General features: G+C 38.8%; 1 protein-coding gene across 4 annotated transcripts in view; it reads right to left on the bottom strand.

Annotated features, from left to right (window-relative positions):
* Nucleotides 1-27531, bottom strand: part of SLC9A9 (solute carrier family 9 member A9) — a 651239-nt gene that overhangs the window by 446667 nt on the left and 177041 nt on the right. The gene's annotated exons all lie outside the window — the stretch shown is intronic.

The raw sequence follows: 27531 nt of genomic DNA, 5'->3' as shown, positions 1-27531 counted from the left end.
TAAAAAATCTGCCTGCCAATGTAGCAGACATAGATTTGATCCCTGAGTTGGCAAGATCCCCTGGAGAAGGAAATGGCAACCCACTACAGTATTCTTGCCTGGAGAATCCCATGGACAGAGGAGCCTGGCAGGCTATAGTTCACAGGATTGCAAAGAGTCAGACATAACTTGGCAACTAAACAACAGACAAACCAAAACTACAACGAGGTACCACCTCACACCAGTCAAAATGGCAATCATCAAAGAATCTACAAATAACAAATGCTGGAACTAGTGTGGAGAAAAGGTAACCCTCCTAGATGTTGATGGGAATATAAGTTGGTGCAGCCACTATTGGAAGCTGTATGGAGGTGTCTCAGAAAACGAAAAATATGATTCAGCAATTCCACTGCTGGGCATCTATAGGACAAAACCATAATTCAGAGAGATACATGCATGCTTATGTTCATATCAATACTATTTACCATAGCCAAGACATGGAAACAACCTAACTATCCATTGACAGATGACTGGATAAAGAGGATGTGGTACGTACATACAGTGCAGTACTACTCAGCCGTAAAAAGACAGAATCACACCATTTGCAGCAACATGGGTGCAACTAGAGATTATCACACTGAGTGAAGGAATTCGGAAAGAGAAAGACAAATACCACATGACACTATTCATACACGGAACCTGAAATGTGACCCAAATGAACTCATCTGTGAAACAGAATCATGAACAGAGAGAACAGACTGATGTTTGCCAAGGGGGAAGGGTTTGAGGAAGGGATGTAGTAGGAGGTTGTGGTGAGCAGACGGAAGATTCCACAAATAGAGTGGGTGAACAACAAGGTCCTACTCTAGCACAGAGAACTGTTTTCACTATTCTTTGATAAACCATAATGGAAAAGAACATTTAGAAAGGATTATATATATATATATATATAACTGAATCAGTTTGTTGTACAGCAGTAATTAACACAACATTGTAAATCTATTATTCTTCAATAAACATAAATAAATAAGGTACACTAGACGCTATTAGGGCTTCCCTCATAGCTCAGTTGGTAAAGAATCCGCCAGCAATGCAGGAGACCCTGGTTCAATTCCTGGGTCAGGAAGACCTGCTGGAGATGGGATAGGCTATCCACTCTAGAAGTTACAGAAAGATATGTACAATTTGATTATTTCTTTTTAAACTTTTTATATCTAGCATTTACCATGACAGAGGGTGGAGAGGTAATGGAATATCACAAGAAAACAATTGCTTCATCTTGGTTATTTAAGAAAAGAATGGATATCTGGCGATTTCATGTTAAATTGTAAACAAATAAGAATGCTACGACAGTGTCATCTAAATGGTCAATAAAGTGACTCAGAAGAACTCATTGTTAGTAAAAATTTGTTTAATAATACCTATCAATTTACAGATAACATTACATTTGATCTCACAAGAATCATGTGAAGAAATTGAATGTACTTGATGTTTTGTTGTTGCAGTATCTATTTTAAGGACATGGAAAATGAAGTTCAAAGAAGCTAAATCACTAAAGTGTGGTGCTCCATTCATCCATCACACTGATCCTATCTTAATGAACAGATGCTTGCAATATCCACAATAATCTAGCCACTGGAAGCCCCTATACTGACCTCATTTTTAGATAACTCTCCTATACCATCTGGGTTTAGAAAAGGCAGAGGAACCAGAGATCAAAGTGCCGACATCCACTGGATCAAAAAAAGCAAGAGAATTAAAAAAAAAAAATCTACTTCTATTTCATTGACTATGCTAAAGACTTTGACTGTGTGGCTCACAACAAACTGGAAAATTCTTAAAGAGATGGGAATACCAGACCACCTCACTCACCTCCTGAGAAATCTGTATGCAGGTCAGGAAGCAACAGTTAGAACTAGACATAGCACAACGGACTGGTTCCAAATTGGGAAAGGAGTACACCAGGGCTGTATATTGTCACCCTTCTTATTTAACTTCTTTGCAGAGTATATCATGCGAAATGCCAGGATGAATGAAGCACAAGCTGGAATCAAGATTGCCAGGAGAAATATCAATAACCTCAGAAGTACAGATGACACCACCCTTATGATAGAAAGCAAAGAGGAACTAAAGGGTCTCCTGATAAAGGTGAAAGAGGAGAGTGAAAAAAAAACTTGCTTAAACCTCAACATTTAAAAACTAACATCATGGCATCTGGGACTGTCACTTCATGGCAAATAGATGGGGAAACAATGGAAACAGTAACAGACTTTATTTTTGTGGGCTGCAAAATCACTGTGGATGGTGACTATAGCCATGAAATTAAAAGATGCTTGCTCCTTGGAAGAAAAGTTATGATAAACCAAGACAGCATATTAAAAAACAGAGATATTACTTTGCCAACAAAGGTCTGTCTAGTCAAAGCTATGGTTTTTCCAGTAGTCATTTATGGAGAGTTGGACCATAAGAAGGCTGAACACCGAAGAATTGATGCTTTTGAACTGTGGTGTTGGAGAAGACTCTTGAGAGTCCCTTGGATTGCAAGGAGATCAAACCAGTCAATCCTAAAGGAAATCAATCCTGAATGTTCATTAGAAGGACTGATGCTGAAGCTGAAGCTCCAATACTCTGGCCACCTGATATGAAGAGCTGACTCATTGGAAAAGACCCTGATGCTGGGAAAGATTGAAGGCAGGAGGAGAAGGGGACGACAGAGGATAAGATGGCTGGATGGCAGCACTGACTCAATGGACATGAGTTGAGCAAACTCCAGGAGATGGTGAAGGACAGGGAAGCCTGGTGCTCTGCAGTCCATGGGGTCACACAGAGTTGGACACACCTGAGAAATTGAACAACAACCTACACCATCATGTACCTGTTTTATTTTTAGTGACAGTTCCTCTTGGAATTAAAAGTCTATGATCCATCCCAAGCTGCGATCCTTTCATGTGGAGAATTTCCAAGGTGCTCTGTTAAATGCTTTAACCCACAAACATAGGAGCTGGTAATGTATTCCCCAGTACCCTGGCTCACACCGCTACCCCTTAGACCAACACTCCCCAGAGTTAGAGTGACACCTAGCTGCAACTTTAGGTAGCACATGCAGGGAAAGCAGGGTAATGGAAACTGCCAGGAGAAAGGAAGGTCAACAGAGGTGGAAGCTTCAGAGGTTTTCTAGCAGCAATGTAGAGTAGTGTAGTGTAGTGTAGAGGCTTTCTACACTTCTGTGATCTCCTGGGAGCTAGGACTGCTACACTTCACATTCTCTGAGGAGGGAACATATATTGCAGTGAATATTTGTCTTTACTACAATTACACTATAAAGTAAGTTTTGCCACCCTTGGAATTACACAACTGTCCTACAACTGTGTGTACTGATATCTACCTCAGCCTAAAAACATCAGATGGTGCCTGAACCAGCAAAATTAAAAGATGCTTGCTCCTTGGAAGAAAAGCTATGACCAACCTAGACAGCATATTAAAAAGCAGAGACATTACTTTACCAACAAATATCCTTCTAGTCAAAGCTATGGTTTTTCCAGTGGTCATGTATGGATCTGAGAGTTGGAGTATAAAGAAAGCTGAGTGCTGAAGAATTGATGCTTTTCAACTGTGGTGTTGGAGAAGACTCTTGAGAGTCTCTTGGACTGCAAGGAGATCCAACCAGCCCATCCTAAAGGAAGTCAGTCCTGAATATTCACTGGAAGGACTGATGCTGAAGCTGAAACTCCAGTACTTTGGCCACCTGATGCAAAGAGCTGACTCCTTGGAAAAGACCCTGATGCTGGGAAAGATTGAGGGCAGGAGGAGAAGGGGACGGCAGAAGATGAGATGGTTGAATGGTATCACTGACACGATTGGACATGAATTTGAGTTGGCTCCAGGAGTTGGTGATGGACAGGGAAGCCTGGCGTGCTGCAGTCCATGGGGCTGCAAGGAGTCAGACACGACTGAGCAACTGAACTGAACTGAAAAACATCAGTACCGAGCCTACTTCACTCTCTCTGATTCACCAGGTATACTCTGAAATGCAAATGTTTCATTCATCAATTCTGATACTCATAGGCTTCTGGATTAGGATCATCAGTATCACTGGACATTTGTTAGAATTGTAGCTCTGGTTCCGAACTGGACATACTGAATCAGAATCTCTGAAAGTAGAGCCCGGCAACATGCATTTTACATAGGAGTTTTATCTATGCTCAAGTTGGAGGATCACTAATGGAAAACAGAAAGCGAGTGACCTCAGCAATCTTCTAATTCCTCTCAGCAAATATATATGAAGAAACTAAGCCCAGAAAGGTTAAGTGGGCACCTGAATTTGCCATGTAAGTTAGTAGCAGGATCTGAACTAGACCTTAGATCTGCTGCTGCTGCTGCTGCTGCTAGGTTGCTTCAGTTGTGTCTGACTCTGTGCGACTCCATAGACGGCAGCCCACCAGGCTCCCCTGTCCCTGGGATTCTCCAGGCAGGAACACTGGAGTGGGTTGCCATTTCCTTCTCCTAGTGCCCCACAATATAAATACCATGGTGCTCCAACACTTATCAAGTAGGAGCTAGTTGGGCTTGATATTAGTAAAGCAGAGACTTTGTATCTACATTCCTCCTGGCTTCTAATTTCAATAAATGAATTATTATCCATGCATTTAATTTGGGCTTCAGACAGGATAATGCCAGAATGAATATTGTAAATTCAATTAACATGAGCCAGCAGTCTCCTTGTGAAAACGAAAACCCAGTGCTAAGGGCTTCATCAGGCACCTGGGATTCTTAGCACACTTCAGTTGCTGGAGCAAGTCAAGATATGTGGCTTACATAATATGTACGCAGTGACTGCATTTTTTTAAATTCATGGTATACATAATATATTGAGTTTGAAGATATGCCTTTAAAAGCTTCTCAGTACACATCATAGTAATTTACTAACAATATATTAAAAATCCTTTATCCCATTTCTATGAAAATTTGAAATTTTCTTGTTTACATACATAGATGTGCTTCCATATGGGTACATCCATATAGAAATGTCACGTTGTAAATATTCTTATTTATTTGTTTGCTTTGAGTTTTAAAAATTTTCTTTCTTCATTTTATTTTTGACTGCTCTGGATCTTCGTCGCTGCGCAGGCTCTTTTCCAGTGGTGGCTACTTTTTTTGAGTGGGGGCATCTCTCTGCTTGAGTTGCTCCAGCCGCTCACTGCAGTGGCCCCTCTTGCTGTGACTCCCGGGGTCTAGAGAACAGGCTCAGTAGTTGTGGTACGTGGGCTTGGTTGCTCTGAGGCATGTGGGATTTTCCCAGACCAGATAGCAAACTCTTGTCTCCTGCATGGGCAGGGGAATTCATCACCCCACCAGGAAAGCCCTGTTTGCTTTGTTTTAATAGCTTTTTTTTTTTTTCCTGCTTTGGCATGACTCCCTTTCCCCATCTCTTCCTTTCCTTTCCAAATAATCCAACTCTACAATCTAGTATATGTCCCAACAATATCTCTTCATACGAGAAGTCTGTTTATAATAATCACATACATATGCATTTATAACAGATTAAATCAGAAGTTTAAACTGAAACCAAAGAAAACATATTTTCACATTTTCCACAGTGAGATGCACAATTTTAAAGTACTTATCCAAAAACCAGTTACATGACTCCTTTAAACTTCTCACCTACCTTAAGAAGGTGAAAGGGTCTCTAGACTTTAGCCTAGCAGGCTAAAGATTTGTGAATGGTGTTCTACCACTTGTGAATTGTGAATCTCACACTTCAGTAAGAGGAGAGCTGGGGGTGCTTGACCTTATCGTGATCCAATGAAAAGTGTCTTTGTCTCGACAATCAGACAGCTTAAGGTGTGACCCCTGGAGTCTGCGAATACAGTGGAATACTGGTTGACTCTCACCTGAGAAGTCTAATGGGCTGTGGCTGTCCAGCTGCTCTAATGGTGGCTTGCACGTGCTACGTGTGTACCTGCTGTCGTTTCAGTCGTGTCTGACTCTTTGGGACCCCGTGGAGAGCGGCCCACCAGGCTTCTCTGTCAATGAGATTCCCCAGGCAGGAACACTGGAGTGGGCCGCTATGCCCTCCTCCAGGAGATCTTCCCAACCCAGGGATTGAACCTGTGCCTCTTACATCTCCTGCAGTGACAGGTGGGTTCTTTGCCACTAAGTGCCACCTGGGAAGCCCAGTGGTGGCTTATCATTAATTAAATAAAAGATTTCCTTATCTCATCTCTACTCTCATCTTGTAGAAGTCAGGACAGCATCTAGCAAGGGGTAGATGAGGTATGTGAGAAAGAAGACCCCAACCATATCTGCTTTCAATTGGCTAGGAAAGGTAGGGCAAAGTCTTAAATTAAACTGAAAATTTGTAATATTACATGATATTGGACATGTTCATTGGTAAATTGACCTTCTGATGGCAATTTAAAAGCCAAAAGTTTTTGAGCAGGTAAGAAAGGAGTAGCCCTTTAAAAGAATACTTTTAAAGGAGCAATGGGCAAAGAAAAGCAGCTTCTATGGTTATACCTCCTGAGTCCTGCTGTATATATATATGTAAATATGTATTTACATATTTTTAAATGTAAGTAAATGAATTTATAAGTATACATAAATATGTATATATGTAAATACTAATATAGGCATGGGGGTTAGTTTTCTATACATAAATATATGGGGATGATTGTTTAAAAAATTTGAATCATAAATAATACATACTTTTCCGTATTTTGCTTTACATAGTCAACAATGTCTCCCGGAAAACTCTCAAGTCAGCTTGAAGGGCGCTAATTTATCTTTTTAATGGCTACACAACATTGGGTAGATCACCTTATTGACAGGATTCATTACGCTTCTTTTTTAAACCCACTCCCCACTTAAAAAAATGTTGCAATAAACATCCCTGTCCATATATCCTTAAGAACTAGTCTTTTTACTTGTGTGGGGCAGGCTCCCAGGAGTCAGATCACTGGGAGAAGAGGCTATGTATTTTAAATTCTAATAGCTGTTGCCAAATTGCTTTCCAAAAGTCTGTTCATGATTTAAATTTCCACTGGAAATGTGTAAGAGTGCACTTTTTTCTGCCTCCCTGCCAGCAATGACTGTTTCCTGGCCTTATAATTGTTGCCAAACTGCTAGGGGTAACGTGATATGCTGTTACTTTATTTTACATTTCCATGATTTCTGATGAGTTTGAATAACTTTTCACATTTGTGGCCCAAGAGGATTTCCACTTCTAGGAATCGCTTCTTTATTGTCTTTGCCCATTTTTCTTTTACTTATTGCCAAGACTGTCACTTTTTAAGTGCTTTAATATAATAGACATAGGAATACGCTGTCCTCTGTATTTAGATGCTTTCTTCCCCAAGCTATTGCCTGTCTATTGTCTTTGTTTATGGTATCTTTTCTCATTTAAAACAATTTTATTAAGTCAAATATGTCTATTCTTTATTTATAGATTCTGGATTTTCATTCTTTGTTAAGTAGAAATTCCTTATCAATATCTGCAAATATAAATGTACAAATTTATTTCAGGAGTTCATTTATTTTTTCATTTACATTTTAATTCTGCTGGGTATATTTTTGCAAATGGTTAGAAAAGGATCCAATTTTAAAATCTTCTAAATGGATATTTTTCTGAAAAGGATACCAAATTGCTATGATTTATTCAGTAATCCTGGATAAATACTTTGGTATTATGTAGGAACTTGGATGATCCTTTCAGTTTTATTCAGTACTGTTATTTTTTAGCGATCATGTACATTTCAGATCATCAGCAGTAATGTAGCAGATAGGTGAATTTCTGTTTTAGAGAGGATTGCCAGATACTATACTCTCACAGGTTCTTAGGAAATTTTGTGGAATGTTTAAGAATTACTGAAATTCATTCATGGAATATTTTCATGGAGAAGGAAAGGGCAACCCACTCCAGTGTTCTTGCCTGGAGAATCCCAGGGACGGGGGAGCCTGGTGGGCTGCCATCTATAGGGTCGCACAGAGTCGGACATGTCTGAAGTGACTTAGCTTAAATGGATAGCCAGCCATTTGTGCAAGTACCATTTGTTAAATATACAGTCCTTTCCCCACTGAACTAAAACACGATTCCTCAAATTCTCATTTATACCAAGACTTGTTTCTAGATCCTCTGTTTTTTTCCAACTGCTCTCCCTATTCCTAGGCCAGCACCACATTAATTTTATTATAATAGCTTTGTCGTATATTCTTACATCTGGTTAGGCAGTTGCCCTCATGCTTTTATTCTAATTTATAAACTTTAAGATAATTTTATCCCATTCCAATTTTTAAAATGTTAGATTTTCATGAGAATTGCATTAAATTTTGATATTATTTTAGGCAAAAGTGGCATAGTTATCGTACATCCTTCCTATCACCAAGATGATAAGCTAGTGTAAACTACTGGTTTCTTCCCCTAAATCACTGATAGAGAAATTATACAAAGAAAATGGAATTGTAACAAACAGATAATAATAATAATACCAACAAAAACCATGAGAAGTGCTCAGGAAGAAAGAAGGTGGTTTTGAACTGTAGCTTGTGGAAGGGAGGTGAGGGAGGTGGGAGGGGTCCATCAGATTCCAGAAAAGGCAGCTGGACACAATAGTGAAAAGACAAATTAGGAAAAATATATATATATAAGCCCCACCCTTTTGGCTCATTTGTTTTTCGTGGAGTAATTATTGCCCAGGTCCTTGTCACACAAAGCATACACAGTTAGCTAAACACTAGGACAGGTGTTCACGACAGTAATATCAGACCAGTACAAAAGATCTGGGGTGATGAGTTAAGGTGTTCTCTTTCCATACAAATCCTGAAGCTGGCAGATTACCAATGCTGTCTCTCCCCAAGGGTCTAAACCCTGACCCAAGAAATTAGCTAATGTGGGTTTCTCAATTTTCGAACTATTGACATTTGGGGCCAGATAATTGTCTGTTGTGAAGGGAAAGTCTTAACTGTATCATCCTTTAATTTATCTATCCAGTTGTTTACTCTGAAAAATCATGAATTTTATCCACCCCCCCCCCTCGCCCCCCAATCCTCTTAACTTTTCTCATAAGAATGTTATTCAAATTGTCTTCTGGCTGCTTTGGAAATTTAGCGTGCTCTGTTTTGGCTGATCTTCCTCCCTCAGGCTGCTAAAAAGCCATGTTGTGTTTTTATTTTTCTTTGTTGGGTTATTGGAGCTTAAGACTGTTGGACTACCCTACAAATAGCAGTCCTGTAAGTGTAGAAAGTGGGCTTCCCTGGTGGCTCAGATGGTAAAGAATCTGCCTGCAATTCAGGAGACCTGTGTTCAATCCCTGAGTTGGGAAGATCCCGTGGGGGAGGCCATGGTAACCCACTCCAGTATTCTTGCCTGGAAAACCCTCATGGACAGAGGAGCCTGGCGGGCTATAGTCCACGGGATTGCAGAGTTGGACATGACTGAGCAACTAAGCACAGCACAGCACAAGTGGCAGAAAGTCGGCCAGTGGTGTAGAAGCAGGTGGGCTACCCTCAGGCACTTGTGAGGAGGCTACCCCCTTGCCCAGCAATCGAGGAGACTAAGTTCACTCACACAGGAGCGAGCTGTTCAACCTCTTCCTCCTTTTTCATCACCAAGACCCACAGAGTTCTGCAAACCCAAACCTTTGGTGAATATTCATAGCTTTCCGTTGGCCAACTGAAGCATCTGTGAAGATGGCACCTAGATGCTCATTCTCCTCATGGTAGAGAAAGTTCAGTGCTTGTTACCTCACCTGTGCTGAGCTCACGGCTTCACCAGCCCTCGGTTGCATATAGGCATCTATTTGATTTTAGCAAAATCAAGTATGTTGGTGTGTGTAACTAAAGCAAAGAAGTCAAGTTAAGGCCATCACTTTCTCAGAACTCACTGCAGACCTTCATAAATGTTTTGGAGTGATTATAATGTTGTTTTGACATGACTGTCTTAGGATCAAGTCATTCACCTCTAAACCTTAGTTTGGTCTTTTGTAAAGTTAAGAGTGTTACATTAAATGATTTCTAAAGCCTCTTTCTGCAAAAATATCCTACACTTTTATTATTTCAAATTATTCATTATGTCATCTAAAAGGAATTCCTTATATCATCTAAAAGGAATGTGGAGATATTGTCTTGATATTTGGTCCAAGAGAGAAGCTATAAAAAGCTTCATGAGATAATTCAAGATATTTAAATCTAGATATATATTTCATAACACTTAAAAATTAGTTTTCTATTGTTGCTATAACAAACTATCACAAACTCAGTGGCTTAAAACAACATAAATGGATTCTCTCATGATTCTGGAAGTCAAGGTGTCAGCAGGACTTTCTGGAGGTTCTGAAGAAGAATTGGTTTCCTTGTCCTTTTTGGCTTCTAGAGACCACTCTCCATGTTCCTTGGTCAATAACCCCTTTTCTTTATCTTCAAAACCAGAAAATTGTTCACTCTATGTGTCTTCCATAGTCACATCTATCCCTGATCATAGCCAGGAAAGGTTCTCTAGCTTTTAGAGACCGTGTGATGGGGCTTCCCAGGTGGCTCAGTGGCAGAAGAATCCTCCTGCTAATGCAGGAGATGCAGAAGACAAGGGTTCAATCTCTGGGTCAGGAAGATACCTTGGATGAGGAAATAGCAACCCACTCCATATTGTTGCCTGGAAAATTCTATGGACAGAGGGGCCTGGCAGCCTACTGCCCACAGAGCTGCAAAGAGTCAGACAAGCCTGAGCATGCTTGCAGGTGAGAAGCTTGAGGCAACCCAGATAATTCAGGGTAATATCCACACTATAAGTCTTTAATCACATGGAATCGGGTTATGACCACTTGAACCCAACTGGTCACTAAAAGTCAACACCAGAGAATGTATAACTTTTGATGTGATGCAACATAAGCTATACAGAACCCCCTATGTAGTATTTTTGGAAAAACTGGTGAACCTGAATCTAATGAAGATTTTTTTGAACTAACTCTCAAAATAGAAATATGGGAAAAATAAAATGACACTTGTGGTAAGGTAATATACAAATCTAGATTGTGGGACATCCTATACAGCTGACCAACATCCTCAATAACTCAATAGCACAAAAAGTGGTGGCATGAAAGACGGAAACACAGATATACAATACCTAGAAGTCAAATGTGAAGCTCTGATTGAAGAAAGACCCTGATGCTGGGAAAGATAGAAGGCAGGAGGAGAAGGGGATAACGGAGGATGAGATGGTTGGATGGCATCACCATTTTGATTGACATGAGTTTGAGCAAGTTCCAATGAGTCAGCTCTTTGCATCAGGTGGCCAAAATATTAGAGTCTCAGCCTCAGCATCAGTCCTTCCAATGAATATTCAGGACTGATTTCCTTTAAGATGGACTGGTTGGATCTCCTTGCAGTCCAAGAGACTCTCAAGAGTCTTCTCCAGCACCACAGTTCAAAAGCATCAATTCTTCAGTGCTTAGCTTTCTTTATAGTCCAGTTCTCAGATCCATACATGACTACTGGAAAAACCATAGCTTTGACTATATGGACCTTTGTCAGCAAAGTAATGTCTGATTTTTAATATGCTGTCTAGTTTGGTCATAGCTTTTCTTCCAAGGAACAAGAATCTTTTAATTTCATGGTTACAATCACCATCTGCAGTGATTTTGGAGCCCAAGAAAATAAAGTCTCTCACTGTTTCCATTGTTCTCCCAACTATTTGCCATGAAGTGATGGGACCAGATGATATGATCTTTGTTTTCTAAATGTTGAGTTTTAAGACAGCTTTTTCACTCTCCTCTTTCACTTTCATTAAGAGGCTCTTTAGTTCTTCTTTGCTTTCTGCTATAAGGGTAGTGTCATTTGCATATCTGAGGTTATTGATATTTCTCCTAGCAATCTTGATTCCAGCTTGTGGTTCATCCAGCCTGGCATTTCACATGATGTACTCTGCACATAAGTTAAATAAGCAGGGTGACAATATACATCCCTGACGAACTCCTCTCCCTATTTGGAACCAGTCTGTTGTTCCATTTCCAGTTCTAACTGTTGCTTGTTGACCTGCCTACAGATTTCTCAGGAGGCAGGTCAGGTGGTCTGTTATTCCCATCTCTCTGAGAATTTTCCAGTTTGTTGTGATGCACACAATCAAAGGCTTTGGTGTAGTCAATAAAGCAGAGTAGATGTTTTTCTGAAATTCTCTTGCTTTCTTGATGATCCAACGGATGTTGGCAATTTGATCTCTAGTTCCTCTGCCTTTTCTAAATCCTACTTGAACATCTGGAAGTTCATAGTTCACATACTGTTGAAGCCTCATTTGGAGAATTTTGAACATTACTTTGCTAGCATGTGAGATGAATGCTATGTGGTAGTTTGAGCATTCTTTGGCATTGCCTTTCTTTGGATTTGGAATGAAAACTGGCCTTTTCTAGTCCTGTGGCCACTGCTGAGTTGTCCAAATTTGCTGGCATTTTGAGTGCAGCACTTGCACATTATCATCTTTTAGGATTTGAAATAGCTCAACTGGAATTCCATCAACTCCACTAGCTTTGTTCATAATGATGCTTGCTAAGGTCCACTTGACTTCATATTCCAGGATGTCTGGCTCTAGTCCAGTGATCACATCATCGTGATTATCTGGATCATGAAGATCTTTTTTGCATAGTTCTTCTGGGTATTCTTGCCACCTGTTCTTAATGTCTTCTACTTCTGTTAGGTCCATACCATTTTTATCTTTTATTGTGCCCATATTTGTGTTTGATCCAAGGCAAAATAGCCATATTATATATAGTACATTCCCAACTCATGAACAAATGAGTCAGTCAAGGGAAGTAACTAAATAAGTATGTAGATTTATGGAAATCCATTACTATTACTAGGTACATAAGCAAAAATATGCATGTTTTGCTTGCTGATGGTAAAATAGCAGCCTTAGCTTAGAATGGCATAAAAATGACAACGGTTTTAAAATTGTCATCTCATTTAATTCTTATAAAGAACCTTTAAAATAAGTCTTATTATTATCATTAACTGGGGCTCAAATGGGTCAGGCAGAATGGGGATTTAAACATGCCATGGACAGTGTTTCTAACCAATATTCAATGACCATCACATTTATTCAATAAATATTTATTGTACACTGTGCAAAACTCACTAGACCTTCTGTACTTTGACACATCTGTAGATGCTTTCTTAGTTCTAGTCATTAAATATTATTTAAAAAGAAATGAAAGTGAAAGTCACTCAGTATTGTCTGACTCTATATGACCCTATGGATGCTGGCCTGTCAGATTCTCTGTCCATGGAATTCTCTAGCAAGAATACTGGAGCGGGTTGCCATTCCCTTCTCCAGGGGATCTTCCTGGCCCAGGGATTAAACCTGAGTTTCCTGTATTGCAGGTAGACTCTTTGCCATCCGAGCCACTGCTGCTGCTAAGTCTCTTCAGTCGTGTCCGACTCTGTGCAACCCCATAGACGGCAGCCCACCAGGCTCCCCCATCCCTGGGATTCTCCAGGCAAGAACACTGGAGTGGGTTGCCATTTCCTTCTCCAGTGCATGAAAGTGAAAAGTGAAAGTGAAGTCGCTCAGTTGTGCCTGACTCTTAGCGACCCTGTGGACTGCAGCCTACCAGGCTCCTCCATCCATGGGATTTTCCAGGCAAGAGTACTGGAGTGGGGTGCCATTGCCTTCTCCGATCCGAGCCACTAGGAAAGTCAATAAAGAAATGGATTCTCAGGTACTCCCTGATAGTCCAGTAGTTAGGATTCTGTGCTTCTACTGCAGGCGGCCCAGGATTCATCCTTGGTTAGGGAAACTATGATCCCACAAGCCACATGGCATGGGCAAAACAAAACAAAAAAAGAAAAACCAATGGATTCTATTAAGCACTATGTTTATTTTGACCTTAATTGGAGTACTGAACTAATAATATACATCAACCTGATTTTTAAATTTAATAAAAAGAATAACAACTGTATTTTACCAATTGGCTACACAGGTAGCCTCTTTATTACTTTGGGATAAATATTTATTCCTGATATTGAGTCCCACCAATTTAGGGACATTAAATGCATCAAATTACTTTGAAACAGAGCTAACAAAATAAATGTCAATTTTCCTGAGTTTCTGACAAGCTACATAAAGCAAAACAGTAATGGGCATTAAAAAAGCAACTCAGATTGTCAGACTTTGAGAACTGATTATTTATGTCCTACTAAGGGAAAGGAACACAATTGAGACATTTGGACAGGAATTTATTTAATCTGCTTCTCTCAAGTCAGAGGTTGTTGTGTGATATTTAGAATCAGACAGATATTTACTTGTATTTCTTTTTGCTTTGCTTCTGAAACATGGATGTGAACTAGTTTATGGGTTATTAAATGTTGGAGAAGAAAAATAAGACCAAGAAAAGAGACTTTACAAAGAAAATTTCAGACATGTTAGTTCAATCTTGTAAAAATAAAGTGCCTGTATTTCACCAAAAGTCATAATTTGTGCAGTGTGTTTACATGTGCTTAATTTTTCTGCTCAATTTTAAATTGTGGAATTTCTATTAAGGAACACATTTTGTGTGAAATGGAAAAAAGCTGAACTCATAGAAACAGAGAGTAGAATGGTGGTCGCCAGGGTCTGGAAAAGGGGAGATGAGGTATAAATATTCAATGATAAGATGAATAAGTTCTGGGAGTCTAAGATACAACACAGTGAATATAGTTAACAATACTATATTATAATCTTGAGTACTGTTAAGAAAGTAGATCTTGAATGATACCCTCCCCCCCACACATACACATAAGGTAATTATGTGAGGGGATAGAGGTGTTAACTAAACATATTGTGGTAATCATTTCATGATACATATGAATATCAAATCATCATCCTGTGTACTTTAAATGTACATATGCTATATGTCAATAATATCTCAACAAACCTGGGAAAAATCATACTTTAGTCTTAAAACAGTTCCCTATCTATATTGCTCTATAGCAGTGCTGTTTGATAAAAATATAATGTAAGCCACATGTGTAATTCAGAATTATATAATGACCACCTTAAAAAAGTAAAAAGAAATGGGCAAAATTAATTCTAATAGCACAACCTAGAATCAAGAGTGCTGGGAGAAATATCAGTAACCTCAGATATGCAGATAACACTACCCTTATGGCAGAAAGTGAAGAGGAACTAAAGAGCCTCTTGATGAAAGTTAAAGAGGAGAGTGAAAAAGCTGGCTTAAAACTCAACATTCAGAAAATGAAGATCATGGCATCTGGTCCCATCACTTCATTGCAAATAGATGGGGAAACAGTGGAAACAGTGACAGACTTTATTTTGTGGGGCTCCAAAATCACTGCAGATGGTGTCTGCAACCATGAAATTAAAAGATGCTTGTTCCTTGGAAGAGAGGGCCCCCCTGGTGGCTCAGATGGTAAAACATCTGCCTGCAATGTGGGAGACCCGGGTTCAGTCCTTGGGTTGGGAATATCCCCTGGAGAAGGAAATGGCAACCCACTGCAATACTCTTGCCTTGAAAATACCATGGACTGAGGAGCCTGGTAGGCTATAGTCCATGGGATCACAAAGAGTCAGACACGACTGAGCGATTTCACTTTCTTTCTTTCCACTTTCCTCGGAAGAAAAGCTATGACCAACCTAGACAGCATATTAAAAAGCAGAGACATTACTTTGTCAACAAAGGTCCATATAGTCAGAGGTATGGTTCTTCCAGTGGCCATGTATGGATGTGAGAGTTGGACTATTAAGAAAGCTGAGCACCAAAGAATTGATGCTTCTGAGGAGATCAACCAGTCCATTCTAAAGGAAATCAGTCCTGAATATTCATTGGAAGGACTGATGCTAAAGCTGAAACTCCAATACTTTGGCCACCTGATGAGAAGAACTGACTCACTGGAAAAGACCCTTTTTCTGGGAAAGATAGAAGGCAGGAGGAGAAGGGGACAACAGAGGATGAGATGGTTGGATGGAATTACCGACTCTACAGACATGAGTTTGAACAACCTCTGGGAGTTGATGATGGACAGGGAAGCCTGGCGTGCTGCGGTCCTTGGGGTTGCAAAGAGTCGGTCACCACTGAGCAACCACTATATGTTATTTAACTCAATATTCAATTAATGTTATAATTTCAAAATATAATCACTATAAAAATTATCAGTGACATATTTTACTTTTTTCACATTACGTTTTTGAAATCTAGGGTGTATTTTATATATACAGCCTGTCAGTTTTGACCAGTGTCATTTCAAGTAGCCCCGTGTGGCTTCTGGCCACCCTGTTAGACACAGGAACACTCGAGTAGGCCCTATCTGAGGTTACCTAAATCAGGACAACCTGGATTAACTTTATTAAGACAAAATAGGACTACTCTACAAAGTAAGAATTCTTTTCTAGTTTTAAATACTGGACTAACACTTGTGGAATTCAGAACAGCACAGCTGTATCTGAATCTCAATGCAGCTGCATCAGCATCATATAAAATGAAGACATTTTAGTCCAAATAGGAAACAGGAAAATTGATGAAGTGAAATAATGCACAGTCCACGTGTGCCTGAACAAATGGCTTCCTGCAGACCTTGGAAGAAATGTTAGTCCTGTAAATACCAGGATGAGTTTCTGGCATCTTCTGGGTGATTAATATTTAAGGTATTATGCTGAGTTCTTCCTTTTCCTGAAGGAAGCTCCTATTTTGGACCTCTTCTGACTGAAAAAAAAAAAAAATCCACACTATCATAACTGCTTCTGCAAGTCGACAACCTATGGCTTGGTGCTTTCTGGAAAGTGTTAAACCACTGACCAACAATGAAAAAGGGGAAATAAATACTGGCTGTATGGTTGAACAAGAATAAAGACACATATTTTTGTTTTAGTTGAATCTCTCTCTCTCTCTCTTTTTTTTTTAAGGACAAAAATTAATATTTCCATGCAGCTTGTACTTGAAGTTCAGCTATGTGCTAGGAATTTGACCTTCATTTTGAGTCACTGTCCCTCCTGGGGCCATGAGACTCCTTATCTCCAACAGTGAGCTGGGATATTCAACTGCTTCACATTTCATATTTGAGAAGAGATACCCTTTCAAGCTCCACACTTTAGCAGTTTCTTCCACAAATTTATTAAGTCATCAATTTAATGAACATTTATTGGAAACCTACTATTCTAAATACTAGAAATAGAAGAGTGAAAATAACAGAAAAAAATAGAAAAAAAGCTTCTCTTTCAAAGGGGACACAAAATAAGGAAATAAAATAAATAGTGGATCAATAGTGATTAGTGCTGTATAAGAATATAAGTCAAGGAAAACATGGGGAAACACAATGATCTGGGGTCAGCTGTGTTGGGGGGAATGAAGGGTGTGATTTTTGATAGGATGTTTAGAGAAGATCTCATTGAGGTGATATTTGAGCAAAGACCTGAAGAAATTGAGGAGAAAGAGACAACAAATGCAGATGCCCAGAGGCAGCAGCCAGACTGTGCCTCTGGCGTGTCCCAGATACCATCATACTCAAAGGTGAAAAGCTTAAAGTGTTTCCTTCAACATCAGGAAAAAGACAGGATGTCCACTCTCACCACTTCTATTTAACCCAGTATTGAAAGTCCTAGCCGTAGTAACCAGATGAGAAAAATAATTAAAGTCATCCAGATTGGAAAGGAAAGAGTGTAATCGTCACTATTTGCAGATGACATGTTACTCTATCATGAGAAATCTTACTCTATCAGAAAATCCTAAAGCCTCCAAATTATTAGAACTAATATATGAATTTAGTAGAGTTACAAGATTAATATGCAGAAATGTGTTACTTTTCTATATATCAATAATGAATTATCGAAAAAGAGAGGGCAAGAAAATAATACTGTTTAAAATCACATCAAAAAGAATAAAATATCTAGGAATAAACTAAATCAGGTGGTAAAATATCTATACCCTGTAAACTATAAAACACTGGTGAAAGAATTTGAAAATGATACAAGTAAATGGAAAGGTATTTCATACTCTTTGATTAGAAGAAGTAATATTGTTAAAATAGCCATACTATCTGAAGCAGTGATTTAATGCAATCCCTATTAATAAACCCATGATATTTTTACTAGAACAAATAACTGTAAATTTCATATGGAACCACAAAGATCCAGAATTGTCAAAGCAATCTTGAGAAAAAAGAACAAAACTAGAGGTATCACACTCTCTGACTTCAGACTACAAAAAACTATAGTAATCAAAATAGCATAGTACCGGCACATAAACAGACTCATAGATCAATGGAAAAGAATAGAGAGTTCAGAAATAAACCCATACATTTAGAGCCAATCAATTTATGATCAAGGAGGCACCCTGGTGGCTCAGATGGTAAAGTGTCTGCCTGCAATGCAGGAGACCCAGGTTCGATCCCTGGATTGGGAAGATTCCCTGGAGGAGGAAATGGCAACCCACTCCAGTACTGTTGCCTGGAAAATCCAATGGACAGAAGAGCCCTATAGGCTACAGTCCATGGGTTCGAAGAGAGTCGGACACTTCGGAATTGAGTCGGAGACTTCAATTCAAAGGAGGAAAAAGTATATAATTGGTCAAAGATAGTGTCTTCAGTAAGTGGTGCTGGAAAAAAACTGGACAGTTACAAGGAAGGCAATGAGATTAGAACATTTCCTCAGACCATATACAAAAACAGACTCAAAGTGAATTAAAGATTTAAATATAAGGATGCAAACCATGAAAATTCTAGAAAAGAATATAGGTAGAACACTCTTTGACATAAATCTTAGCAACATTTTCTTGGATTGTTTTCTAAGGCCAAACAAATAAAAGCAAAAATAAACAAGTGGGACCTAATTAAACTTAACAGCTTTCAACAGTAAACGCTGACAAAAAGAAAACCATCTACTGAATGGGAGAAATATTTGCAAATGATATGGCCAATAAGGGGTTAATATCTAAAATAAATAAATAGTTCCTATAACTCAATATCAAAAAGCAAACAACCTGATTAAAAAATGAGCAGAAGACCCAAATAGACATTTTTTCCAAGAAGATATACAGATGGCCAATAGGTACAAGAAAAAAATGCTCAACATTGCTAATCACCAGAGAAATGCAAATCAAAATTACAATGAGATATCATCCCACACCTGCCAAAATGGCTATCATCAAAAACTCTGCAAATAACAACTGTTGGCAAGGATGTGAAACGGGAACGCTAGTATCCTGCTGGTGGAATTGTAAATTGTTGCAGCCACTATGGAAAACAGTATAGAAGATTATTCCAAAACTGAAAGTAGAACTATATATGATCCAGCAATCCCACTGCTGGGTAAATATCCAAGGAAAATGAAAACACTAATTCCAAAAGATACATGTATCTCAATATCTATAACACAGTTATTCACAATAGCCAAGTTATGGAAACAACCTAAGTATCCAGCTATGGACAAATGGTTAAAGAAGATGTGGTTTATATATACAACAGATTATTACTTGGCCATCAGAAATTTTCTGCCACTTACAGCAATGTGGATGGACCTACAGGGTATCCTGCTTAGAGAAATTAGTCAGAGAAAGACAGATACACTATGTTATCCATTATGTGATTAGTCGCTCAGTCATGTCTGACTCTTTTGGATCCCATGGACTATAGCCAGTCAGGCTCCTCTGTCCATGGGGATTCTCCAGGTCATATTACTGGAGTGGGTTGCCATGCCCCTCTCCAGAGGATTGTCGCAACCCAGGGATCAAACCCAGGTCTCCTGCATTGCAGGCAGATTCTTTACTGTCTGAGCCACTGGGTAAGCCCATATTATCACTTATAGGTACAGTCTAAAAAATAAAACAGGTGAATGTATATAACAAAACAGAGAAAAACTTGCAGATATAGAGAACAAACTAGTATTTACCAGTGAGGAAAAAGGGAGGAAGGGCGAGATACAAGTATGGTATTAAGAGATACAAACTAATATGTATAAAATAACAGCAAGGATATATTATACAGCACAGGGAAAGATAACTGCTATTTTGCAGTAACTTTAAATGGAGTATAATATATAAATTATTGAATCACTTTGTTGTACATCTGAAACTAATATAACATTGTAAATTGACTAGTCATTAATACAAATTAAGATTGACATGTTCAAAGAATAGCACACAGGTACATTGTGATTCCCAAGTGTCTTTACATACACTGATGACCTCTCTGTCTCACCCACTCCATATAAAGGGATTTTTCAAACTTAATAATAAAAATCATTATCTTGGATAATCTAAATTTACCAAACTGGAACCCAAGTCAATGAGGAAAGAGACAGGACGATAATATTAGGCCAGAGGGTTTCCTGATAGGTTTTGACCATTTGTCAAGTAAAGGATATTAACTATGGCATCTATTTCCAGCTGCTGAGAATTTTACCCTACAATATTGCCATGTTATGAGTTGTCTCTCTTCCCTTTCCCATCCTCCTGTTATTATTGTCTAAATAAACCTGGGGCTTTCCAGGTGGGCTCAGTCCTAAAGAATTCACCAGCTAATGCAAGAGACACAGGAGATGCAGCTTTGATCCCTGGATGGGGAAAATCTCCTATAGGAGGAAAGAGTAACCTACTCCAGTATTCTTGCCTGGGAAATTCCATGGACAGAGGAGCCTGGGGGACTACAGTCCATGGGGTGACAAAGAGTCAGACATGACCTAGTAACTGAGCACACACATATGGGGCACAACTGAAGATGAGCTAGTTCAGTGACCAAGCCCTCTAAGTATTTCTCTCTTCTTCTACCCTGCAATTTCTTATACACAGTCTCTTTGGGGCCTCTGCCTTTATTTATCCACTCTTTCTGTTAAGGGATGCTGATGACCTTTACATCATTAGTAAGACCTTCATCAGAGAGGAAAGGAGGAAGTTAAATCAATCAAATAACAGCCAAATCATCCTAACTGGAGGTAAACCAAAAATTGGCTGAAGAGAGTCGGAAACACGGAGGAAGAATTAGATTTAAGTCTAAATATGTATCTATAAAAGAAAAATATGGATAGTTAATAACACCTAGCTAAGATTTAGCTAAGGCTAAATGGGAAAGAATTAATTTAAAGAAGGCCAAGAAAAATCAGACCTGGAGAGCAAGCATAGGTTCTCATTAGTGAGTCACAATAATTTAGGCAATAAATGTGTAATTGTGGGATAAGATTAACTAGGTGTTTAAAGGTTGTTGAAGATCTTAAATTGTACCAATTTAGCAGAGAGTATGCTCAGTATGTTTTAATATAACAATTAATTCCCAGAATAGAAGGGAGCTTAAGTATTTCTGTTCATCTGTGGGTCTCTGCTATATGAAAGTAAAGTGAAAGCGAAGTGTCTCAGTCGTGTCTGACTCTTTGCGACCCCATGGACTGTAGCCTACCAGGATCCTTCATCCATGGGATTTTCTAGGCAAGAGTACTAGAGTGGGTTGCCATTTCCTTCTCCAGGGGATCTTACTGACCCAGGGATTGAACCTGGGTCTTCTGCTTTGTAGGCAGACACTTTACCATCTGAGCCAAGATCTTCTCTAACATTTGCTGAGTTGGGGTTAGAACCCCAAAATGTCTGGGTAAAGGGCTTTAGCTTCACTTTGAACTACTACTAAAAACAAAAACAAAAACAAAAAAACTTGTTTTAAAATAAAAAAAAACTCACAGAAATTCTTAAGAATCACAAAATGTTAGAGCGGCAAAAGGCTCTAGTCAAAATTTTTCATTTTACAGATGAAAAGTCAGTTTCTTCATCTGTAAAATGAAGTGACTGGAAAAGATGAGATCGAATATCTTCCACTTCCAGGAACCCATAAAATCTAGAGAGGTAAAGTAGTGCCCAAAGTTGCACAGCTGGTCTGTGCCAGGTTTGAAAAGTGGACTTGGTTTCCAAGATTCTCTTCATGGCTGTGAGTCAATTTTGTATTTTAAAAAAGTCAGTCTGTTCAGCTATTTGATACGATACAGATTAATAGCCATCTTACTGAGCCAGATATTTTTTTTCTATTTCAATCACTTCTCCTGTGTCATGTAAACATAACCTCAGGAATGATCACTAGTCACAGGAGGAACAAAGCTTGTGCTTGGAGCTGGCTGAGTCATTCCATAGCCTGCAACAACTTGGCCATGAGCACTGGAACTAAGAAACAATGGATACAATGCTTTTTCAACATGCAGATTTGTTCAAAGGTGACCTAAAGTGGGACTTGACCATGAAAAACAAAGTATCCAACAACCCTAACAAACTAGAAGTCACTGATGGGTTCAAAACACTTTATCTGCAGGCCTTGCTTCCATGGATGCCAAAGGACTTCTACATTTCGCTGACACTGGGAGACAGTAGCCGGAAATGGTCCAGCAATGACTTCATGGCCAGTCGTGTCCAGGCCTGGAGACGAAGTGGTCTGTCCTCATACTCCACTCTGCAGCTATGATCCTCTAACCAATACCTCAGGTTCCAAATCTGAGACATACTTTCATTTCACCTTCTTCCAGAAAACAGGTCAACATCAGGCATTAATAAGTCCTTTTTACTCCCACATCCCATAAGCAAAATAATACATTAGAAAAAACTGCAAAAAAGTATTTGTAACTTAAATGATGGACAATATATTAAAGGCTTCCGAAATATGAAAAATAAATATATCAACAACCCTACCAGGAAAAGGGCAACTTAAAAGCATTTGGTTTGCGGCAAGAAAAATGCATATGTACCCTAAACATATGAGCAAATGTTCAATCTTACTCATAATAAGAAAAGCAATAAGTCAAACCACAGAGAAATAAAAACCCTCACCTACTGTGTGGGTAAAAATTAAAAATTGTAACAGAATTCTGCATTGGCAAGGCCGTGCAGAACACATAATGTCATACATTGCTAGTTTGAATGCAAAATGGGGAGGAATTTGGCATCCAGGAAAATTACAAATACTTTTTAACCTATTTCTAGAAATCTGTCCCAAAGAAACAATGGCAAAATGTGAAAAGCTATTAAAGTTATTAATTGTTACACCATTAATAATTACAAAAGACAAAAAAAATCCCTCAAATGTCCATCAACAGACAACTGGTTGAATAAACTACAGAGTGCTCTGCAGCTATAAAAGAAAATGAAAAAGCTCTTTATATGTTGCTGTGGATTACTCTTCAAAATACTGCTAATTAAAGAACAGCAAGGTGATGAACCATGTGTGCCTGGTTGGGTGTATTCATGCTTGTTTGCTTAGATTTAAAGCAGAAGAGTAAACTAAAAACCAGCCAAAATGGTTGAAAAATCGGAGTAGAGAGGACAGGGATAAAAGCTAGCTTTCTCTTCTTTTCTATTGTTTTCATTTTGGAATTCTGTAGATATTTAATCTAATTTTAAAACAGAAATTAAAAGCAAAGTGAAGCACATGAACATTATTGTATATTTGACTTGTGGCATAACTACATAGAGGATGATTTTAAGACCTCTTAAAACAGTAATTTTTAGCTATTCATCCTAGTGGCATATATGTAAAGTTTAAAAAGAACTGCAATGAAACCTAAGCAGTTTTCAATAATCATATTTTTAGTGATAATGGGTATTGTAACCTTGAAAAAATATATTTAAAGCACATAAGAAATTATATTAATGTAACAGAAAGAAGAAAAGTAGCAGAAGAAAAATGTAAAGTAAATTCAAGGCAGTTAAGTAAATGTCAATGGAAACTAACAATATTCATATGAACTTGTGATATTACTTCTCCTTCAAAACAAATAAAAATATCTAAGAAACAATGACCAGTACAATAGCAATGAAAACATGTAGTGCCCACATTTTAAGCTCTAAATAAATTTCCCTCTTATAAAGAACCAAGATTTCTTAGAGAAATGTTCGTTTCCATGTCAGGGTACAGGAAACATACAAGATAAGGTTGGAACGTCTGGTCCTGCACCAAAATAAGGAGTCTCTGAAAGACTTCGGTTTATGGCAAAAGGATGCAGAAGAAATCTGAAGAGTCCCCTGGTTGTCAAAAATGGAATATTTTGATCATCAAAAAGTGTAATTACTGTAGTAGCTGGGAACATATCAGCTATGTTTAAATCCATAATTGATATGATACTTTAACACTGAAACATGTATATTACCATATGTGAAATAGATCGCCAGTCTAGGTGCAAAGCATGAGACAGGCGCTCAGGGCCAGTGCACTGGGAGAGATGAGATGGGGAAGGAGGTGGGAGGGGGGCTTCAGAATGGGGGACACATGTACACCCATGGCTGATTCATGTCAAAGTATGGCAAAAACCACTACAATATTGTAAAGTTATTAGCCTCCAATTAAAATAAATAATTTTTTAAAAAGCAAAAAAAAAAAGTAAGAAAAGAAAAAATATACCTCCTTGATCATATGTGGAAGATGCTAGAGAAACAATTCATTATTTTGAAAATTAGCAAATACAAAGATCAATAAGTTATCCTGATTTTTTTGTTTAAATAATATCACAGGCACTCAAATGGTTGATCTGAAAAACAACTTCTTTTGGGAGAGTACCGGCTAATACATGCAAAAAGGTACACAGCACTAGTTTGTAACCCCTAATACATACTAGACCAAGCATAACCCCTGATGGGTACTAAGGTCATTAGCTAAAATTTGTTGCTGTTCACTCACTCCGTGGTGTCTGACTCTGCAACCCCATGGACTGCAGCACACCAGGCTTCCCTGTCCATCACCAACTCCCAGAGCTTATTCAAACTTGCGTCCATAGAACCAGTGATGCCATCCAACAATCTCATCCTCTGTCATCCCCTTCTTCTCCTGCCTTCAATCTTTCCCAACATCAGGGTCTTTTTCAATGAGTCAACTGTTTGCATTAGTGGCCAAAGCATTGGAGCTTCAGGTTCAGCATCAGTCCTTCCAATGAATATTCAGAGTTGATTTCCTTTAGGATTGACTAGTTTGATCTCCTTGCTGTCCAAGGCACTCTTAAGAGGCTTCTCCAACAACACAGTTCAAAAGCATCAATTCTTGGACATTCAGTCTTCTTTATGATCCAACTCTCACATCTGTACATGACTACTGGAAAAACAACAGCTTTGACAATGTGGGTCTTTGTCGGCAAAGTGATATCTTTGCTTTTTAATAAGATGTTTAGATTTGTCACAGCTTTTCTTCCAAAGAGCAAGCGTCTTTTAATTTCATGGCTGCAGTCACCATCTGCAGTGATTTTGGAGCCCAAGAAAATAAAGTCTCTCACTGTTTCCATTATTTTCCCATCTATTTCCCATGAAGTGATGGGACTAGATGCCATGACCTTAGTTTTTTAAATGTTGAGTTTTAAGCCAACTTTTTAACTCTCTTCTTTCACTGTCATCAAGAGGCTCTTCAGTTCCTCTTAGCTTTCTGCCATAAGGGTGGTATCATCTACCTATCTGAGGTTATTGATATTTCTCCTGGCAACCTTGATTCCAGCTTGAGCCTCTCACATGATGTATTCTGCATATGGGTTAAATTAGTCAGGTGACAATATACAACCTTGATGTACTCCTTTCCTGATTTTGAACCAGTCCGTTGTTCCATGTCCAGTTCTAACTGTTACTTCTTGACAAGCATATGGATTTCTCAGGAGGCAGGTAAATTGGTCTGGTTGAAGGTCATTGGGATTTGATTACAGAACTTCCCCATGACTGAGATTTGATTTGACTAGCTAAATTTCAAAATTTAGTGTGCCTATAAACCACTTGGGGCTTCCCAGGTGGCTCAGTGGGTAAAGAATCCACCTGCAATGCAGGTGACGCAAGAGATGTGGGTTCAAACCCTGGGCTGAGAAAATCCCCTGGAGGAGGGCATGGCAACCCACTCCAGTGTTCTTGCCTGGAGAATTCATGGACAGAGGAGCCTGGTAGGCAGCAGTCCACAGGGTCGCAAAGAGCTGGACACAACTGAAGTGACTGAGCACGCAAGCATGCATGCACTCATAAACCACTTGAGGATGCTGTGAAATTTTAGAAGCTGATTCAGCAGCTCTGGTGCTGTATTTAAAACAAGGTGCCACATGGTGCCAGTGCTGCTGGGCTGTTCTAAGAAAGAGAAGAGCAGGCCCTGGTATGCAGGAGCTGGCCTGTTCCTATCAGCTGGGCCTTGTGTTTCTCTTGTTGAGTGTAAACAATTTCACAAGAAAAATCAGAAAAGTTCACTCTGTGACCATAAAGAATCAAGACAAAAACAAGACTATTGGGTAATCACATTTAAACACAAATAATGAACACTGTCCAAACCACAGCATCCCTATCCTGGCTGTTATGAGTGATGCTGTTTCTTTACCAATTATAGGCTTAGGCTCTATTCAGTCTTTCCTCCTGCTAGAGAAGATTTACTAAAATGTCCAATCATTCGTGCTTTCTGACAGCATCTAATCCCGAGCAAAACCCCGATTCCTTAAGCTCTCCCTAAAATCACCAACCATTAGCCCACATCCTATAACAACTCATTTCTAACACCCTCTGAGAGGTCCCAGTGTTCCTCTGGTGAGCAGTTTCTTCCTTATAACATGTAATAAACATGTCTTATTCAACTACAGGTGTGTTCTGGTGGTCTTTGCTGGAGCAGAAATTCAGCAGTGTGATGGATCAGACTGACAGCTGGGTCACCAAACACTCTGTGCTTCCTGATGTGACTCTGTAGAGACTCAGAGCAAGCAAGTAATCTTGCCAAAACGATGAACCCTGATCTGATTCAATTTCTAGATTTAACCATCAGTTTACAAGAAATCCTGAGGCTAGGGGAACATTTTAAGCAATAATATTTAATTCAAACACAAGACAATTTGTCTTTCTTTTTGCAATAAATAAGTGACAAGAAAAATAGAAGATACAAGGGTAACATATAGATTAAAAAAATACTAGATGCCATATCCATCAATTGTAATGTGTAGCCTTTAATTGGGTTCTAATTTGTACAAACTACTACATGAACTAATAATGATAATGACAAAAAGAAAATTCTGCCTTTTTGAACAGAGGATAGCACTTTGATAATATTAAGATTGTTAATATTTTTAGGTTTCATAATGACAACTGTCATTTTTCAAAACATTTGCAAATAAAATGATACGATGTCTGAGACTTGTTTTTAATATAATTCAGTCATAGTGAGAAGGAATGTAGGAGGATACTGATAAAACACTTTGGCCAAATTTGATTATTATCATAATTTGATAATATGAAGGGTATATGACAATTCTTGTTACTATTTTCCCTATTCTTAACATGCTTGAAACATTATATAGTAATCAATTTTCAAAATTATCTTTTACCATTTAATTCAATAGAGCAAGGGTCCCCAAGCCCTGGGCCATAGACCAGTACCAGCCCATGGCGTGTTAGGCACTGGCCTGCACAGGAGGAGGTGAGCAGTGGTTGAATGAATGAAGCATCATCTGTATTTGCAGCCCCTACCCATTGCTTGAATTACGACCTGAGCTCTACCTCCTGACAGATCAGTGGTGGCATTAATAGATGTAATATGCTTGAATCAACCCCAAACTATTCACCGCCCGCCACCCAGCAATCTGCTGGTACATGGATAAACTGTCTTCTTCAAAACTGGTCCCTGGTGCCA

Source organism: Ovis canadensis, chromosome 1 (genome assembly GCF_042477335.2).
Source record: "Ovis canadensis isolate MfBH-ARS-UI-01 breed Bighorn chromosome 1, ARS-UI_OviCan_v2, whole genome shotgun sequence".
In the NCBI taxonomy this organism is placed as follows: domain Eukaryota; kingdom Metazoa; phylum Chordata; class Mammalia; order Artiodactyla; family Bovidae; genus Ovis; species Ovis canadensis.
Note: the sequence above shows the minus strand (reverse complement) of the source record. Positions and strands in the feature narration are given on the sequence as shown.